This window comes from Drosophila novamexicana, unplaced genomic scaffold (assembly GCF_003285875.2).
Source record: "Drosophila novamexicana strain 15010-1031.04,08,12 unplaced genomic scaffold, DnovRS2.1 tig00000193-arrow-pilon, whole genome shotgun sequence".
Taxonomy (NCBI): domain Eukaryota; kingdom Metazoa; phylum Arthropoda; class Insecta; order Diptera; family Drosophilidae; genus Drosophila; species Drosophila novamexicana.
The window spans coordinates 4,563,447-4,582,891 of NW_020824787.1; the positions used below are offsets into that span (position 1 = coordinate 4,563,447).

At 40.0% G+C, this 19,445-nt stretch overlaps 1 protein-coding gene across 5 annotated transcripts in view; it reads left to right on the forward strand.

Moving 5' to 3' along the window:
• Positions 1-15,830: 15,830 nt before the first annotated feature.
• LOC115759332 overlaps positions 15,831-19,445 on the forward strand; it is a 45,586-nt gene continuing 41,971 nt past the window's right edge. The window contains exons 1-2 of one of the 5 annotated variants that reach the window (XM_030700248.1): positions 15,832-16,620; positions 17,233-17,339. The gene's annotated coding sequence lies outside the window, so the exon portion shown is untranslated. Of the gene's footprint in view, positions 16,621-17,232; positions 17,340-19,445 lie in introns of all 5 variants that reach the window. The other 4 variants (XM_030700249.1, XM_030700247.1, XM_030700250.1 and 1 more) reach the window with 4 other exon arrangements.

The window sequence follows — 19,445 nt, forward strand, 5'->3', positions numbered from 1 at the left end:
GATAGTAATAAATAACTCTGGCGCCATCATAGAGTATTTCACTGTTTACCTAGATATATACATACATATATATATATATGTATATATGTATTTGTAAAATCCCTGCCTCTGACTCCGTCATAGATAGCATCGTAATGTATCGCTTTGCGCTTTGAATGACGCGTATCATTGGCAATTAAATTAAACATATACACAGTCATAAATACAAACAACAAACACACACGCACACACACACAGTCACACATACACAGTCACACATCGAGATACATTTTACAATGTCAAGCGCTGCGCACTACATAAGTATCTACAACTGCTGTGCGTATCTATAAGTGTGCGCTCGCCTCTGTGTATCTGTATCTGCAGCTGTGTGTATGCATGCATGTATGTATGTATCTATGTGTGGAAGTCGCCGAGTGATTTTTCGCCAGTGACATTTTAATTGCTGTTATGTTTTATTGATATTCAAAAACTACAATTGCTAATTGTTTTATTGTTAATTTTTTATAAATGCTATTTACTTGCCTTCTGAGTGGCAGCTTAATAGCCAATTTTAAATACCATCTCACACAATTAGCTCGATTATGGCCACTTCATTAGTGGCCAGTTGTAAATGTTATTTAATAATATTATTTAATATGCATCTAAAATAGCAGCAATTGCAAACAACTCACAACAAAATTGTTTATAACACAATATAGTTGCAAAAAGAAAAACAAAACATTTTATTGCAATCATAAATAACTATTTGGTTTATAAACTTTAAAAGGATGGGGCATCCTCTTGTTATTTATTTGCCTTGCTGTCATTTCTGGCATTTCAGCTAATTTTACTATTGAGTAAAAATATGAGTGGAGATTCTCTAAACGGAAAAGGTAATACAGGTAAGATTTTTAATGACGTCGAAGCTCGCTTTGCGGTTTTCTGTGTTGAACAAATACTTTAAAATCGGATAATCATTTTAATCGATATACTAAAATTAACCAACATAATTTAATATATACGAGCTATCATACCATATCATATCTTAAAAAAAAACAGGCTTGTCTAAGATTAAATACCAGACTCTTAAAATTCAATTTTCGATCTATTCTTCTCATTGTGGCTGATATGATTAATTAGTGTGATGCTAATGATATTTTGTTCATATTTTAGGGAAAGCCGAAAAAGTAGGATATCTTTTAAAACTGAGAGACAATTTCGCAGAGAAACAGACAGACAATCTAGAGTATATATACTTCATGGGATCGGAGATATCTGCTTTTATGCGTTTTACATTTCATGACTCTGCAAGAGTATTATATATACAACTCCTATATATATAACTCTGATCTAACCGACTATAAGTTGTTGTTTGGCCACGTTCAATTCTGATAGTTCTTTTTTGCCAAGCAACCTTAGTTAATTATCTAAACGTATGTTCATGGTTCATGGACTGCATATTCTGATCATTTCTTTGAATAAAGCATTGCCAAGTGCACTTGTTAAATAAGTCCCGGGGCGGCGGTCATTGTTTTATTCTTCATACCAATGTAATTGACACGGCTCTCGTTTACGAGCTAGTCAAACATTTTAAATAACAAAAATCTCAATTACATAGTTTATCATTGAATTTAAATTGACTCGCAGCTGCTGCTGGTAAACACTTGAACTGTCAACGCCAACTAACAGCTGGTGGACGGAACAGAAGGAGGGGCAGAGGAACGCCCATCAGCTGAGACTATTTTTTCTTCGGGCGCTCCACTTTGGACAGTTGCCGCCGTTGTTTGTCGCTGACGGAACGTGCACAACAACTAAAAAAATGGACGTCATCAGCTCAATGGTTATGGCATTTCCGCACCTGACGTCCCCAATGGCCGACAACACCACCGCAAAGAGCAGCAGCAGCAACAGCAGCAGCAGCGACAGCGGCAGCAACAAAATGGTCTGTCCATCTGTCTATCAGTCGGTGCGACTCTTCTTCGTCTGAAGTGCGTGCTTGAGTTTGGTTTTTTGCCTTTGCTTTGCCATACTCATACTTCTGCTGCTGCTTCTTTGCCTTGCCTTCGCCATCTGCTTTGGCTTCTTTTGCTTTGGTCTCTTGCATTTTGCGTTACGTTCTTTCATTTGTGCTTGTGCAATACACTCATACACACACATACATACACATATATATATACGCACACACACGCATACATATAGAACGTAATACGTAATTTCTATGACACTTGTCCGTGCTGCCACTTGTCTTCCACTTTATGCGGTCGACGCCACAGCCGCTGCCGCTGCCACGCCGCTGGCGCCGCCCTCATTGACTGGTAACTAACCAAACACCTCAGCCACCGTTTGCGTTACGCCCCTACGTCCCCTTACCGCACGAACACGCCGAAAAAAAAAGACAAACAGCTTGTAGAGCTTTTTATCAGCTTAACGAAACTTCTACTCCCTTGCGATATATAGCGCAATAGATCAAATAAAAATGTTAGCTGTTTACACTTGCATAAACACTTTTGCGCAAATTGTTGTCTTTTTATGAATTTTAAAAATACTGTGTTAAGCTTTAGTGTAAAAAGAAGCCGGATAATACCTGATAGTATTCCCATGAGTTAATGCCCGCTTCGAAATGGATAACTTTTTGTGACGCCTTTCCAAACTTAAAGTGTATTCAATATAGAGAGACAGACACTTCAATTGATTATTGTCCGCAGTTTGTTGTTGTTGTTGCTGTTGCTGCTACTTTTGTGCAAATGATTTACATTTTGTGCTTCACATAGTTGTTCTTGTTATTCCGCTCCTTGTCTTCTGCTTACTCTTCTTCTTGTACTTCTTGTTCTGCCTCTTTAGCTGGCTTTGGTTCTCGCCAAACCTGAGCTCGCCGCTTGGCTTTTGTTGTCATTTGCACTTTTGATTTCATTTGAAGTTTTTCGTTTTCGCTTTTGCTTTGTTGTTGCTGTTGTTGTTGTTGGTTTCGCTGCGGCACATTTGTTGTTTTCTTCACTTTTGTTTGACTTGTCGCTGCTGCTGTGCATTCTGCGAGTTACTCATTTGGTTCTGTCCAAAAAAGTAAAGAATACATAAGAGAAGGTAGCATCAGTTATTGCTAATCATCTGTGTGTGGGTTAGGGGCAGAGCGGCCCGCGTGCTTGGCCTTTTGTGTCGGGGGCACACACAATTCGCAGCCCACACAAAGACGTTGCTGCTGCTGCAAATGATGATGAAGATAATGATGATGATGATCATCCAGCCATAATTGTTGGCGGTTCTCTATCTGTCGCGTTAGCTTTTTCTCTCTCTCTCTCTCTGTCTCTCTCTTTCTGGTTCTAAGACTATTCAGAGGCACGTCAAAACCGCACACTCAGATTAATTACGGCAACTGCTTTGGGTCGGACTTGGATCTGCCGGGAAGGTCGTCATCCAAGTCGCCATGAAGTGCATTTCATTTATTTTATAAATTATCGCCACGAATTGTTCATGTGAAACGGCAGCAAGTTTGCGAGCTTTTCCAGCGGCAGCCCAGGGGCCGGCGGCAGATCGGACAATAACAACTGTATGAGACAATATTGTAGCTCTGCGCAGCGCAACAGCGCCACCCCCCGCCCCCCTCAGTCCACCTTCCACCGCAACGGCTAGTCAACACCAAGCCGCCCACATTTAAGTCCGCCATCTTTTTGCTTCCGCCGTTTGCCTCGTGCATCTTAATTACTTTTGTTTTTTCCCTACGCCTCTCTCACTTCTTCTCTCTCTTCTGCTCTCACTCACGCTGTCCGTGTGTGCGAGTGCTGAAAATTTCCAGAGCCCAACGAAATTCAATGAAAAATACTTATTCAAATAGCAGCAACTACTGAGGCAGCAAAGAAGGCTGTAAACGAGCTAACACAAGCAGCAGATACAACAACAACAACATCAATCTCACAGATAGATACATTTGTGTTGGTTTTTGTCGAACGCTTCGCTGGCTGCTTTGCACTTGAGATTCTTATCGCTGGCTGGCCCAAGTTGATTTTGATCTTTACAATGCATTATGCAAACAGAGAGTGCGATAGACGAAACAGAAGAATAAGAGAGACAGACAGAGAGCGCGCTCACATTCTTCGTCTCCCTCTCTCTTTCTCACTCTCTTACGAATATGCATAGTTTCGATAGCATTTAACTTTCATAGTCTGGCAATTTGTTGTGTTCGCCGTTTGATTATTGTTTCTCAAGAACAGTTCTATTTGAGTTTTGCCCGCTGGGGGAAAAGCCAAAGCCGCAACAGCATTGAGATTTGGCCACATAAATCGTTCGCTGGAAGAAGTCCAACTTGGGAGTCTGAAGTGCACAGTGCTTAAGTCTCCTTAGAGATACTTTAGTGTCAAGTCTGTTCGACTCCAGAGTCCGAGTACGAGTACGAGTGCGAGTGCGAAAGCGAGTCGGAATGGTGGCCTGACCTCGCTTTGACTTGGGTTTTATAAAAGACGCAGATTAGTAATGCCCTCAAGAGTCCACATCTAAATGTGTATCTGTGTGTGCACGTGTGTATCCGTGTGTGTGTGCGCTGTAATGTGTGTGTAAGTAGCAGCACAAAAGTGTCAGCTTTGAGATTTAAGAAAGCAGCTCAGCGCAAAGAGGCGCAAGAAAAAGCCAGCGTTAAATTAGTGGCAATTGTGCGCGACGTGAAGTAGCCCAGCAGCCACAGTGTGGAGAGTGCCACACACACTCTCTCTCACACACACACACACCACACACACTGGCACACACTCATTACTATTTATTTAGTTGGCTACGAATACATGTGTATCTGCAGCTGTAAGTGCGAGTAAGCGAGCAGGAATTGTGTAACTGTAACATCAAGTGGCCGCCATTGTAAATGGCCAGCGATTTGTGTGGCCAAAAGGAAGTTGCACCATTCAGTGGCACAGTTGTAACATACATGTGGCAGACATTTGTGCTGGGCCGGGCGTCTCAAAAGCACTCAAGCGACATTTGGCAACCCACTAACTAGCTGGAACAGCCCGCATATGTGGATCAATAGCGATAAAAGACATTTCGTACAAGTCATAGTTGACAATTTATATCCATGAAGAGCGCAGTTCACTCACCGAATGTTTAACGCATTAGAAGACCCATTTCCGAATCCAAAATCCACATTAATAATCCATAATCGCATAAACAGCCAAGACGGTACAGTGTATTAGTCTGGGCAAACTATATATCCTGATACAGTCTTGTGTATATCCATATTTTATATCATGTGGTCGGGTAAGATATCTATTATAAATAAAATTAAAATATATATTTATTAAAAAAAAATAAAGATATATTTCATTATAATATTTAAGCAAACTATCCTTTTTAGGCAATCTTTTTACAAATATATTTATTTGGTAAAGCTTCATAGAAAAAACAAAAACAATAAACAATCGGAAATCTTCTTCGTCAGCCAAAAAATTAAAGATATTTTATCTGTATAAACTATTCAAGGAGCTATTTGTCAAGCTATTTGGTGGCTCTAGCTATTAAAACCTACGATAGATGCTCAAGAACAGTGTTTCGATATTGAGTTGTATCGATTTATCTTGTCGTGCGTGCCGAAACTTCTTAGAAAATGAAACTTAATTGACCTATATACGATTCTAGAAGGTAAATGAAAAATTAGGTGAGAGGATTTCTATTATCGATTAAGGGAGCTCGTACAGCGCGGGTACTTCTGACGGGCAGGCAGACATGGCTAGATCGCCGCGACTATTGATGCTGACCAAGAATATGTATACTTAATGGGGTCAAAGGTGCTTCCTTTTGCCTGCAACATTAATTTGCACAAAACCATCATACCCTTTTTACCCCTTCTCAATGGATTCTTGATATTCAAATCCGACGAGCTATTCAAAAAGCAATATAGTGTTGCCAATATTTCATTCATACTCCCTTGTCTACTTAATCTAGCCACATATGAGAGAATATCGCTTTACATCTAAGCTTAGCCATAAATGCAGCTACTTCGAGTAGTATCTGCTGAAGAGATGCTGCCCCTGCCGCAGGCCGGGAGTTTTGGGGGGTTCTGTGTTCTTGTTGTTATCTTCACACCAGGTGCTCGTGATAGACAAGGTTCGGCTGTGTGGACCACAGACAAAACTCGTGTACAAATAAATTTATGGGTAATAGCAGACAGCCCTTTTCTTATGGACCTAAAGTCCGTGCAAGAGTGCCAAATGGCTGATATCTACATACCTTTTTCTGTGTACCCTGCATCCATTGAAAATGTGTAAAGGGGGTATAATGTTTTCTTGCCAACGTATGTAACAGGCAGAAGAAGGCAACTCCAACAACATAAAAACTCGATCAGGATAACTGAGTCGATCCAGATGAGTGTGAACGTGCATATAACTCGGGAGATATATACACTAGCGATAGATACACCAAATTTCGTATTACAGTTGTCGTGTATAAACCAAAACATTTCCCTGTACGATCTTTCGTTTTCACAAAAATTTTGATAAAATAGGTTGTTTTAAGGGGTAGATTTCCGTGCATTGGTACATGCACATGTTTCTCTGTTATATTAAAACCCTAAAAGTGTCAGCAGATCGGACTGTAAGCACCGAAGTTATTCAAGAATGCATTTCTGATAGGTTTAACCAAATGGAAGAAGAAGTAGCTTGTGACTGTGTGCGTGTGTGTTTTTTTTTGTATATATACAAAAACAAACTTTGAATGTGCTAAACGGCAGCTCAGCATTGAGTTTAGGGTATCTCGCATTCGGGCACGCCCAACTGGATCCAGTTTTACTTGTTTTATTTTTTGGGCTTTGGTGGTTTAGTGGCTTGATAAGCCGTTGGTCTGTTCCCGTTTCGTTTGCTTGGCGTGTAGTCAGTCTTATCGCAGAGCAGCCTCACAGATACACAATGCAAATATTGGTATCAAATTGTAGCGCCTTGGCTAAGACAGAAACAGTTTGCAGAGCTAATAGACGTCGGTCGCGCCGTTTATGAGTCTGCCTGAAAAAAAGTGTGCTGAGTATATGTAGGGTGTGTTTCTGCGTGTGTGCGCGCTGAAGAATGCCTTTTTGCATGCCCCTCGCCATTTGCTGGCTCTCGTCTGCTGACCCAAAAAAAAAAAAAACCAAAAAGCAGACAAATTAAACAAACGTTGGACCGACATGAAACGAGTCAGCAAGTCAGCCAGCGCCTTGAAGTGCCTACAATGCCTGCCCCGCCCTGGCCCCTCACCCCACAGCAACTTCTATTTCTGTGGCCAGCCACTGGCGTCATCATCGTCATCATCATCAACGTTGGCGTCGGCGTCGGCGTCGGCATCTTCGTTCTTCTGCATGAATTTGTGTAAATCTTGAGCAGCAGCCAGTTGCCACAGTTGCGTCTGATTGCTGATTGTTGGGCTGCCCGCCCGCCTGTTGACTATTGCACGTAATTCGTGCCACAGCCGCCACTCGCCGTGGCAGCCTTTTTGTGGACAGAAAGCAGGCCAACTAATAAAGTTGATGCACTCTCATAATGAATACACAATTGAATGTGGTTTGGCGACCTGACGAGAACTGAGCATCACATGATACATCTGACAGTGCTAAACATTTATATATATGCATATAAATATATCTATATCTTATGAAAATAAGAATGTGTTCGACAAGTAAAGATCTTATTGGTTGATTTTTTAGCATATGCACTTTCCAGAGATATACCAAATTATAATCAGAAGCTGTCAAACAAAATCTGTCTAAGGAAATTGTCCGGAAAAAAGTTGTGCATAAGGCAGCGAAAGTGTTTTGAAGCGAAACAAGTCTAACGATTCGAATGATCTAGTCACCATGAATCGAACCAGCCACTTTACTTTTCTTGGTTTGCAGCCAAATCGGAAAGTGGCTTTGATCTAACTATGAATTGAACCAGCAACTGACTTTTGTTGGTTTGCAGCACCATAAATCGAACCATAAGTTGAACCAGCAACTTTTTTTCTTGGTGAACAGTCGCGTGGGAAATTAAATTGGATATATTTTTATTGGTTTCCAGATTTGTATTAAAAGGTTAACCTTTTAAATTTGAACTCTTTTTTTTTTAATGGTGCCTTTTAATAAAAAATAAGTCCGAGTGCATGCTAAACGAGTTCATTAAATTACTTTAAACGCAGCACGGAGAATCCACAAGGTGAAGTGCTTTTGCCTTTCACAGGCTTGCTTAAGCGCAGGACAGTTCGCATTGAAGGACTCGTTTGTTTCCCAGCCGCGCAGCTGCTCACTTGGAAATTCCTTTGAGTCCGCGACGACTTCCTGGCTGGCTTTTTTGCACAACAAAATCCTTGATACGGAGCATTTTCACAAAAACAAAAATGTATATTTAAGAACTTTAAATCGGTAAAGAAAAACTTTAATTAAATAAAATCCTTCTTTTTTTTGTACAAAAAACGCGACCAAAGCTGCAAGCCCAGCACGACAACATGTTGCACGGGGCAACAGCGTTAACCACGTCGTCACTTTCAGGCCTGCCACCCGCAAATAAAAGCATTAAATGCTTTGTTAGTGGCTTCATGCCACACACACCTCGCCATGTTGAACGCCCGACAGCCAGCCTGCCTGCCACGGCAACGTGCAACGTGCTGGCCATTCATTCATTCACTCATTAAGCGGCTGCCATCGCAGCTGACGCCGCATGAGGTCCGCATTGTGCGGGGCGGAGTGGGTGGCAGAGGGTGACGGCTCACAATGAAGTGGCAGCTGTCTGGACATTTTGTGGCAGCAACATAATTTTTATTACATTGGTTTTGGTTTTTATGATTTTTGGGCTAGTAGCCAAAAAATTAATTTCATATTTATGCTACAAACGCGTGCAAATGCAATTAAAATGAAGCTCCAACATTTTTGTTTTATATTCTAGCTGAAACTGTGGATGTTGTGGTGCGGGAGGGGGGGGGGGGGGGGCTTGGGCTGAGTTAACATTCAGCGCTGTGCACTTCACCTTGTGACTCGCATAGCTCGAAGTATATAGCACAGATGAATCATTAATGTTGCGGAACAAATGAACTTTGCAGCGCATAAAAATCGACAGTCTTTCCGCCCAGGTGACCCCCCCCCTCCACACACACATATACACACACATCGCCCCTGGGCCTGGCCATCGAAAACCTTGAGCAAGTTGGCACTTCTTCAAAGCGTCAAAGCGTCTGTCAAATTAACCTTGAAATGCGAATAACATTTTATCGAAGACTCGCGACGCATTTTAATTGAATTTAATTAACTTTTTACTACGCCCGATACTTTGAATATGGGAAAGCGGCGACGACGACGACGACGCCGACGACGACGACGACGACGACGACGCCGACGACGACGACGCTGAAGTTGACAATGAAGCCAGCGACGCATGCGCGCAGACTAATTGCTGGACGACAACTAGCAGGGGAGGGTAAGGTAGGGGGTAGCGACAGCGACAAATCTCACAATGGGAAACTGGCCCCAAGGGTTGGAGCCGCAAGTGGTGGGCAGTGCTAGACAGTTACTAAGTACTAATTGCCGGACTTGAGACTTGGAACAATGGATTTGCGGCAAAATCGTGTCCAATTATATAAGTACTTTGATGGCCACAAGCGGAGAGAATTAAGGAACATTAAAATGCCAGAAGATTATTGCTAACCACTTCAACAATTGGCAAAAGCTGCATTGAAAAACGACCAAAGACAAACGAAGAATAATTTATATTTTCAATTTCAATTCAACTTCCAAACCTTACGACTGGCAAATACCCTGTAGGCAGCCATTCTTCAAGCACATACAAAAGCACGCATGTGCTGTGCTGCTTCTTGCCTCGGCGCATTCTTTAATAACTTCCGTGTTTATTGTGTGATCATCATAAAATGTTCACATCAAAGAGAAGGCATTCAAATATATGCTAATATCACAAATCGGGCTACACCACCTTACATTTGAGAGTAGAGGAATAATAGGTAGAGAGTGAGAGAGACATGTAGAGAAAGAGAGTAAATAAGACTAAGAGTATAAGCTTCGAAAAAGTTTATAAGATTGGCAATACAACTTGATAACAGAGCACTGTGGATCTTAGTTGAATGCTTGAGAATCACATAGAAGGGCATGCATACATACAAGCACACACATGCATATATGCATAGAAACACACATTATTGCAAAAGTATTACAAACTTTAGAACAATTTATAAATTTTGTTCTGTCATCCATAAACATTTCAAATGAATTGTATTTTAAACGAGTCTTCAAATTATCTACAGTAGATACTTTTGACAGATGCCAAACATCAGCAGCTGGCCGCACTTTGGCATTTCGTGTTGTCTTTTAATTGAGAACAATTCGCTTAAGAACTTCCTGAATCGCTTTATAATCCTTAGCTTAGCAAACGGACAATTAGCCTAATACTGTTATCAATAACTCAAGTCCAGACGGCGACCCCTTCCGCAATGCCCGCTCGATTATTCGGGCTGACAATCAGTGTGATTTATGGTTCAACCCAAAAACTGCACCCGAGTCAATATTTTAGTCCAATGCAGTCTGCTTATTCAATTTCAATGTGCTTGGAGAGCAGCCAGCGATGATACCTCGCACTATCAGACACAGGGGGCGAATGCGAGAGGGGAGCACAAACAAAGTTGACCTTTGTGGCCGCTGCAAACAGCTCGAACCCGAGATAGTGGGGCGACGAACGGGCAGCCATATGAAAGACAAACCAAATCCAAATGAATTAAGTTATGGTTATTGACATTTAATGCATACACATTGGCTCGAGCTTAGAAACACATTTGGAATCCGAATCCCAATCGGAATCCGAATCGCCATCGGCATCGGAATCGAAGTGAAGCGCCTGCCCCTGACAGATGAGAGCTGGCAGTGAGACGTTGTCCAAGCTCAGTGCAAGGTGGCAAGGGGGCAAGGGGGTTGCATGAAGGGTCTGCAGCAGCATTTAATATGAGACAGAAACGACACCTTGCAATCTATATATGTGTGTGTTGGTGTGTGTATTTCTGTCTGTAGGTAATTGTATTCGTTTACGTATTTGTATATCACCCGCAGTACCCCGTTTCCCCTTCCTGTATGCCAGACAGCTGCTACTGAAATCCAATTCTGTGACAGCATATTTCATGCATTTCAGACCATGTCCATGTGTATGCATGTGTATGTGTTTGTATCTGCAGCTCGACTGACACAAGAGAACCTAAGCACGAGGCTTTGTTTTATAGTTGACCAAACAAATGCATGGTTTACCCTTAAGAAAAGTTGGTTTAGGTATTCAATTGGGGCGGCCAGAAACTATGATAATTTTGCAATATAGCATCGAAAAATATTTTAGAATTATATTTAAGTAATCTAGAACTTGGTTTTAAACGTGACTGCAAGCCGAACTGGCTTAAGTAGGGTATTCCAATCATTTCTTATTTTTTTCCTTAAACCCAACTAAGCAAGCTTAAGCACAAAGATTTAGTTAATACTTATATATTATATAGTTAATATTATTCGAAATAATATTTTGATTAGAATAAGAATACATTATAATATATGAAAAGGGAACTCAACTCAACTTTGAAACATTCCAAACATTTTAAACATTTTCTTTATATATATATAAAATAATATAAAGTATAAACAATAAAATAATTCCTTTTAAACAAAAATTTCTCATATGTTCAATAAATATATTTGTCTAGAAAATCGCCAAGTATATTTTTAAATACAAAAAAAATAGTTTGCGCTTTATAAGAAAAAATTGCATACAATATTAACAATATTTCAAATAAAAATATCTGAATAGTCTATTTAAGTTATGAATTGAATACACAAAGTATTTAAATATTAAATGCACTACGTTATGAAGCTTTTCAATTTACAAGCCACAAGCTGAGCCCCAACCGCAGCCCCCCCATGAAAATTCCCAAATGGCACGCAGGAAGCTTGGATAAATGTGCCCCACATGCCTGCAGATAGAAGCTGTTGCATGCAACGGCAACTAACGGTAGCGTGTAATGCTTTAAGGGGCGCCAATCCTTGGGGGAGCCTGCAGCTCAAGTTCAAAACTATGCAACGTATCGAATGGGCAAAATCGAGGCCAAAGGGGCCGCAGAGACGTAGCTAAGCAATAAGAACGAGACCATTACCGAAAATGAAATACCGCAGGTGACTGACGCATGCCACACACACACACACACACACACACACACAGAGACACGCACACACGCATAGTTTTTTTTGCAGCCATAATTTACATATTTTTTGCCCAGCGACCTGAAAAGTAGCCCGAAAAAAATGTGAAAGATAAAAATGAACAACAAAAAGCAAACAGAACTTTTTGCGTTTTTTTTACTTTTGTTTTGGGATGCACCTTTTTTTCGAGCAGGAGGTTTGTTGAAATTGAAAACGGCGTTGATTATAATGTCAATACTCATAAAAAAAAACGCGCGACACACACACACACACATACACACGGGCAGCCAAATATGTGCCTTATAGAGCTGGGTCTCTCTGCTCTTGGGTGCGGTCAAAATTGGGCTCTTTTTTTTTGCTGGCATTTGGTTTTTTGTCTGCGTTTTTTTTCTTTTGGGGGTTCTCTTGTTGAGATACAGATACAAATGCAAAGCAAATGTATGTTTCATGTTATTCATTGGCACTTTCATGGACATTACTAATGTTTTTTTTATTTAGCTGCTTTGTTTGTTGCTGTTGTTGTTGTTGTTGTGCTGTGCCCTAACAAAGGGTATTATGATTTAAGGAACGTTCACAAAGCAACTGCATATATGTATATTTAGGGTATGAGATCTGTGCCGCACAACACAACTGACAATACAAATAGTTGTATATTTAAAATATTTTGTCGTTCTCAATATTTGATTAAAATCAAGGGATTATCCAAAGCATATAATATTAAAGGCCGGGGTTTTTGCCGCAATTCGGGCTCGAATACTAATTACCGATTACTGGGAACAGAAGATTTTGGGAAAAGTCGCATTAGCTTGAAGTACTTTGATTAAATATAAAAACATATATATTTTATATAATTTATGACCTACATACGGTTTTTTAAGTACATATGTATATACAGAATGTACATAGAAATTAGTCTCTTAATATGACAGTCTGTTAACTGGCATATATATTTATGGTAGTGAAACATTTTAAGATGTGGTCACTCTATTTATATATGTCATTTGATATATTATAGATAATACCAATATCCTGTTTCAATTAATTTACCAAAAGCTCTGTTTATAATTCATACTTTTCGAAAAGAAGCTTGAACGTTTTTCTCTTTCGCAAAACTAATTTCTAAATATAAAAAGTACAATATATAAAAAAAAACTAAAATAAATAATGCTGATATAAGAGATACAACATTATTATCCGAAAATATCGAAATGAGAAATAAAGCTGCAATTAAACAATTTCAAAATAAGCATTCTTTGAGTATATGTAGGATAAATATGCATTGAAAGGATATTCAGTACTTTTAATGCATTTTTATTTATTTCTTGCAACTTTTAAATTTGCCTTAAAAAAGGCGCTTAATAAAAATGTGAAAGTCTATGCACACAAAACTTTAAATATGTCAAAGGATATTATATTCAAGCAGCATATTTTTAAATATTTAAAAACATCTAAAACAAAATATAAAATTTGAATAAATGCGGCTCATTCAAAAAAAGGTAACCTGCTTAAAAAAGTGTTTGTTCTTCACTTGTTCAACCTTTAGCAAGAGTATAAAATGTTCGTCACTTTCAAAAGACGCTATAGACTAGTACCTGTTGACATTGTTGTTGCTGTTGTTGTTGTTGTCGTTGTTGTTGTCGTTGTTGCTGTTGTTGCTGTTGTCGTTGTCCTGCGGTCATGTCCGTCCGCCTGTTTGTCTGTCTGTCTTTCTGTTTACCTGCTCTGGCAAGAACCAAAGTCAAAAACTTAATGCGCTTTGGCATGCTTTTAGGCAATAATTCATGGATTAACGCCATTTGGCTTAAGCTGATTTCTTGGCCGCTTTTAGCGCATTTGATTTTGAAGGAACCTCACCTTTTGGGGTGCCAAGCATCTTTTTTTTTTGCATTCCTTGGACGTGACTAATCAACTTAGTCGCCGTCTTTTTGGGCAGCACTCAGCGAACTCTGCATCGGTCTCTCTCTCTCTCTCTCTCTCTCTCTCTCTCTCTCTCTCTCTGGCTGTCTCTCTCTCTTTCTCTAATGATCTCTCGGCCGCGATTTGTATGGCGATTTGTTGGCCACAACAAATTGCATTCTGAGGCGCCCATAAATAACTTTTGTAGCCGGTTTGCAGGCGTCTTGTGTTGTCCTTGTACCTGCGGCAGGCAGCACGTGCTAAGTGCCAAGCTATGTGCAGTCGCTCCGGGCACATTAATCAATATGGCAGGCGACACGGTGTGACAGAGACAACAAGTGGCCGAAAGAGATGCGGCATTAGGACATTTGATTTACGCATTCGAACATCATTTTACAATTTACAACTTTGAGCCGAAATATTTGTGTAGTGCTTTATCCGCCCCAATTGCGCTTCAACAATTCATAACTTTTTGGGGAAAACTTACAGCCGGCTTGCTGTGGAAACCCAATCAGCACAGCCTAAGCCGGCGATCCACAGCAAGCCAAGCCAACCCAGGACGAACCCCACCTACCCACTCCACTGACCCTGCCCCAATAGTGAAACATTATACGCTCCCTTTGTTTTGGCCGCGCCATGCAAATTCCTGCGAGGGGTCGGGGACAAGGGCCGGCAGCTGCTTTTTGTGGGTGACTGACGGCTCCCAAGTGGCATTGGCTTCCGCTGGGCAAATTTCCGGCCATTGTTTCTCGATGCTGCCTACGCTGGCGTCCTTACAGTCGCCATTTTCTATTTGGCTAAAAGTTTTATTCGCATTCAGCGCATTTAATAAGCGCTTACTGTACTTAAGTTTGCATTGTTGCCTGTCACTGGCTTCTGCCTCGGCTTTGGCTGCTGCTGCTGCTCCGACTGCGCTGCTGCTGCTGCTGCTGCTGCAGTTGCTGTTGTTGTGCGCAATGTGGCGACTTTAATGAGCAGCTTCGCTTGCAGCCATTTTGTTAGCCTGATTCACGTCAAAGTTTGTGATAAAGCTGTCAGAAAGTGCAACTAATTAGAGCTGCCAGGCTATTAGCAATGACAATTTCAGCTAATTAAATGAGACATTAAAATCGATGTAGCTAATCAAATGCATCGGAGCATGGGATGGATGGTCACCATATGGCTAAATATGATTACAGCATCACAACAGAGCTGTTAACAGCTCTCCGTCTAACAGACGACCGCAACGGACAGCCAAATAGCAGCGTAGTATATATGGGTACTTGGTTGCTTGGCGGCTTAGCTGCTGCCTCAGCCCCTACCTCTGCCGACGACCCGTTTGGCTCGTGCGCTCCGCACTGTTAGCTGCTTAGTTAGTCACTGCTTAAGTAATCATGGCGCTCTTCGCCCGCGCACGAAGCTGTCTCGACGCCACTCACGAATCGTATTACATGTCGTTTGACTTCGGCTTCGGCTGCTGTTGCTGTTGCTGTTGCTGCTGCTGCTGCTGCTGCTGGTTCGGCTGGTTCAGCTGTTTCGGCTGGCCAGTGCTTCAGTTCTTCAGTAGCCAACAGCGCAGCACGCGGATGCTACGCTTCGTTTTTTTCTTGTGGCCTGCGTTTACAAAAGCACAAGCAGTGCGCTCTCTTGCTTTGACTCTTTAACTTTGAATTACACTCTCTGGCGCTCTCGACACAGCAACGACTGCTGCTGGTGCTGTTGCTGCCGCCGCTGCTGCTGCTGCTGTTGTATGTTCTTGAGTTGGCGCTGTCGTTGGCTGCTGTTTTTGTTGTTGTTATTGTTGTTGTGTGGTGGTCTCGGTCTCGGTCTCTGTTTCGGTTTCGGTTTCGTTTGTCTGCCTGCTGCTGCTGCTGGTTTGATTTTTGTGCGCTCCGCAGCGTCGTCGTCGTCGTCGTCACCGCCGTCGCCGTCATTGTTGCTCTGCAGCTGCGTTCGTGCGCTTTTTGAAAATAGTTACAAGATGTTCATCGAAGTGAGTAGAACGCCGGCGCGGTGAATTGGACAAACACAAAAGTCAGCCGCCGTTCAAGATATCGCATGTGGTTGAACTGTAACTGAAAACTGAAATTCAATTTCAGACTGCAACAAGAAGCAAATGTGTGAACGCTGATAAAAAAAAAAATAAAAAATAAAATAAATAACAAAAAGAACTCCAAAGCACATGCTAAATTGGAGAACCAAGCACAAGTTCCAAAATAATACGATACAATTTTTGTAGTGCGAGTTTTTTCAAGAATCCAAGAATTATCAACAACAACATCAGCAAACAGCATCAGCTTTAAAGTCCATGTCCAAGTAAAGTGCAATCCATGCGGAGCTGCTGTTGTTATTTTTAAAACGCTGACCGCAGAAAATTTAACGCTATAAATAAAACAGACCAAAAAACAAAAACAAGAAGAAAAGCAAACAAAATACAACAAAATAGAAATAATATCGTAACGCGTCGAGTTTTTCCTTTTCGGCGCTTTATAAAAATACCCGCAAATGCAAAGGGTAACAACTCGAAAGTGACAAACACCAACAACTGCAACAACTGCAACAACAACAACAAATCGGGAAAATAAGAAGAAAAGTGCGTGCAGCGGCATTTTCCACATGTGAGTGAAAATTTTAGTTTCATTGCCCGACGCTAAAAATAACACAGCAAACATTTTTGCTACAATTTCTCTAAAAGACTGTCACACAAATCAAATAAAAATAATAATTTACAGCAAAAACAAAAAACAAAAAAAATGAAATGAAAATAAACAACAAGAAATGTTTGAATGTGTCAAAGTGAAGTGCGAAATGCAAATTCCCAAAATGAAAATATATAACCAAAAATCAAGTATTCAAATCAAAAAGTCCAAATTTTCAAAACACACACACGCACACACTAACACAGTTAAATACTAAATGCAAAACATAAACAAATCAATTGGAATTGAAATTTGCGCCACATTTGAATTGAAAATTTGAATTGAAAATTTCTGCTGCAGATAAACATTATTTTTGTCACCTTTTGTGAACTGTTTTTTTTTTTTATATACTTTCGTGAGTTGAGTTTTTCGCGCAACATTCGAAGGCAGCTCTTGGATACACACAAGCACTCACACACACACACACACAGATATATATAGTTATATATATTTATCCAATAGCTGAGAGTTTTCTGCATTAGTTTCACATTAAACTACATCGAGACCCACTTCTTGGAATTCTTTTCACAGACAAAATTGTTTTCATGTGCTTCGATTTTTATGTGGAATATTTCTTGGATACATTTTGCCGTAGCCGAAGCAGGGCTTAAAAACCTTTTGCTTAAACTTCGAAGAAGGTTCGTAATTTGCCAACTTGAGTGCTGTGCATATATACACATTTTAATTTTCAGTCATTTTCACTCTTAAGTGCCTGCTGCCCAAGTTTTGCAAGGCGAAAAATATTGTCAAATTACGTATACGTCATAACGCATACGCAGCATTGGCCAATTTGCAAAGAGTTTATTATTGTATCTGATTTCGTTGCTTATCATCGAAAATTGCTTATTTAAAATGAGCTATTTCCTTAAATTCAATTCACAATATTTGGTCATTTTTATTTTGCTTGAAAAACATTTTTTGCACTTAAAATATTTTTCATAATCAAAATCAAAATTGTGTTTTTGATAGAATTTTTTTTAAGTTTAGAAAAGAACAGAAATAAAGCAGGAAAGGAATTTTGTAATTATTATTGTTATTTATATTAAATAATAATATTTATCAATCAGATATATTATTATTATTATTAATATTAAATATTAATATTTATTAATCAGACATATTCCTTTATATGTTGTGAAAGTATTATTATTAACAAAGTATATTTATCTGCCAAGAGGGCGGGGCTTATTAGAAACAAAAATGAAACACAATTTTTTTCTTAAAACTCAAAAAAAAATGTAAAGTTTGCCAAAACAATAATTATTATAAACTTAATAGCATAATCTCCAAATCAAGAGCTAGGTTATTGCACAAAATTTTCGAGTTTTAAAAAAAAATTTTGGAAAGTTAATCAATCATTTTTGCTAAATTGTATTTAAATTAATGCGTCAAGCTTTGTTTTGTAAAACAATACGCATACGCCACGTTGTGCACAATACAGTTGATATACATTTGTATAATTCGCTTCAATTTGTGTCTCATTTTAATTAAATTTGTGTAGATCCCTTTAATATGTTTAAGCCGCACTAAAGTAGTATTAGGAATTTGTATATAATACACACACACACACACACACACACACACAAGAACGTTAGTTAGAAATTGCCTTTCCAGCGAAAGAACTATAACAATAAGAGCTCATTGAGAGGCGTGAGCGGTGTGAGAGGCGTGAGAGGCGTGAGGGGCGCACACCTGTGCCTGCAACAAAGAAAGCAGTCAGTTGCACGAATATATATATATATATATATATATATAGTTATATGTGCTGCTTAGCAAAGTGCTTTGGCATATCTTATTACCAGCCCAAGGATCATTGTAATCATCATCTCAAGACTTTTGTGTTGCTTCAAGAACAAAGAAAACAGCAGTGCAGCGAGAGGAAAAAATAGTATGGAAATAAATAAAACATAATAAGAAACGAGAAGAAATATATGAAAAGAACTTTTTCTCATTATCAAGCGGCAAGTGTTTTAAACTTTGTTGCCTTGAGGACGAGCGTCTCGGCTGTCAGCTGGGCGCAGTCAGTCAGGGCCATGGATATGGCCAGCTGGTCAGTCAACGCTGAAATCTCGTTCTTCAGACTTCAGTCAAGCGTCAAGAGACGTGGGCCATAAAAAGCGCTGACAATTTTTACATCTGTCATAAATTTGCGACACTCGTAAATCTATTTTCTGCATTTTATTTGTTTATTTCAAATTCTTGAGCGCAAAAATTTCAAGACAACAACAACACAATGCCAGCGGCAAGTGGGCGCCTGATTGATGTGACAATTCCTTAATTAATTTCGGAAGCGAATATGCGCTCGGTACGCATTTAATTAGCAGCTCAGCAGCCCGGCAGCTCGGCAGCTGCAGCCAGCTCTTAAGGGTAATACATCAAAGTAAATTATGGAAAGTGCCGAAATGCCGCAGTTTATTCACATTCGACTCTTTGCCGAACTCTGGTGCAGGCGTCTTAACATTAGGGGCATTCCACCTGCCAAATGCAACGCGGATTTACAAAATTGCTAGCTATTTTCCCACGCCTGACTGGGACACTCGTTACGTTATCAAAGCAGCTAAATACTATTTTTTTTTTTGGCAATTATCAGTAAAATTCACAAATCTGCTGATAAGCATGTAAACAATACACGTGCAGTCTGTGTGTGTGTGTGCAGTATCTGTGTGTTTGTTGAGAGTTCACTGACTTGGGCTTTATCATTGCGCTCTACCGAATGCCGAAACATTTGGCTCAACATTCTTCTG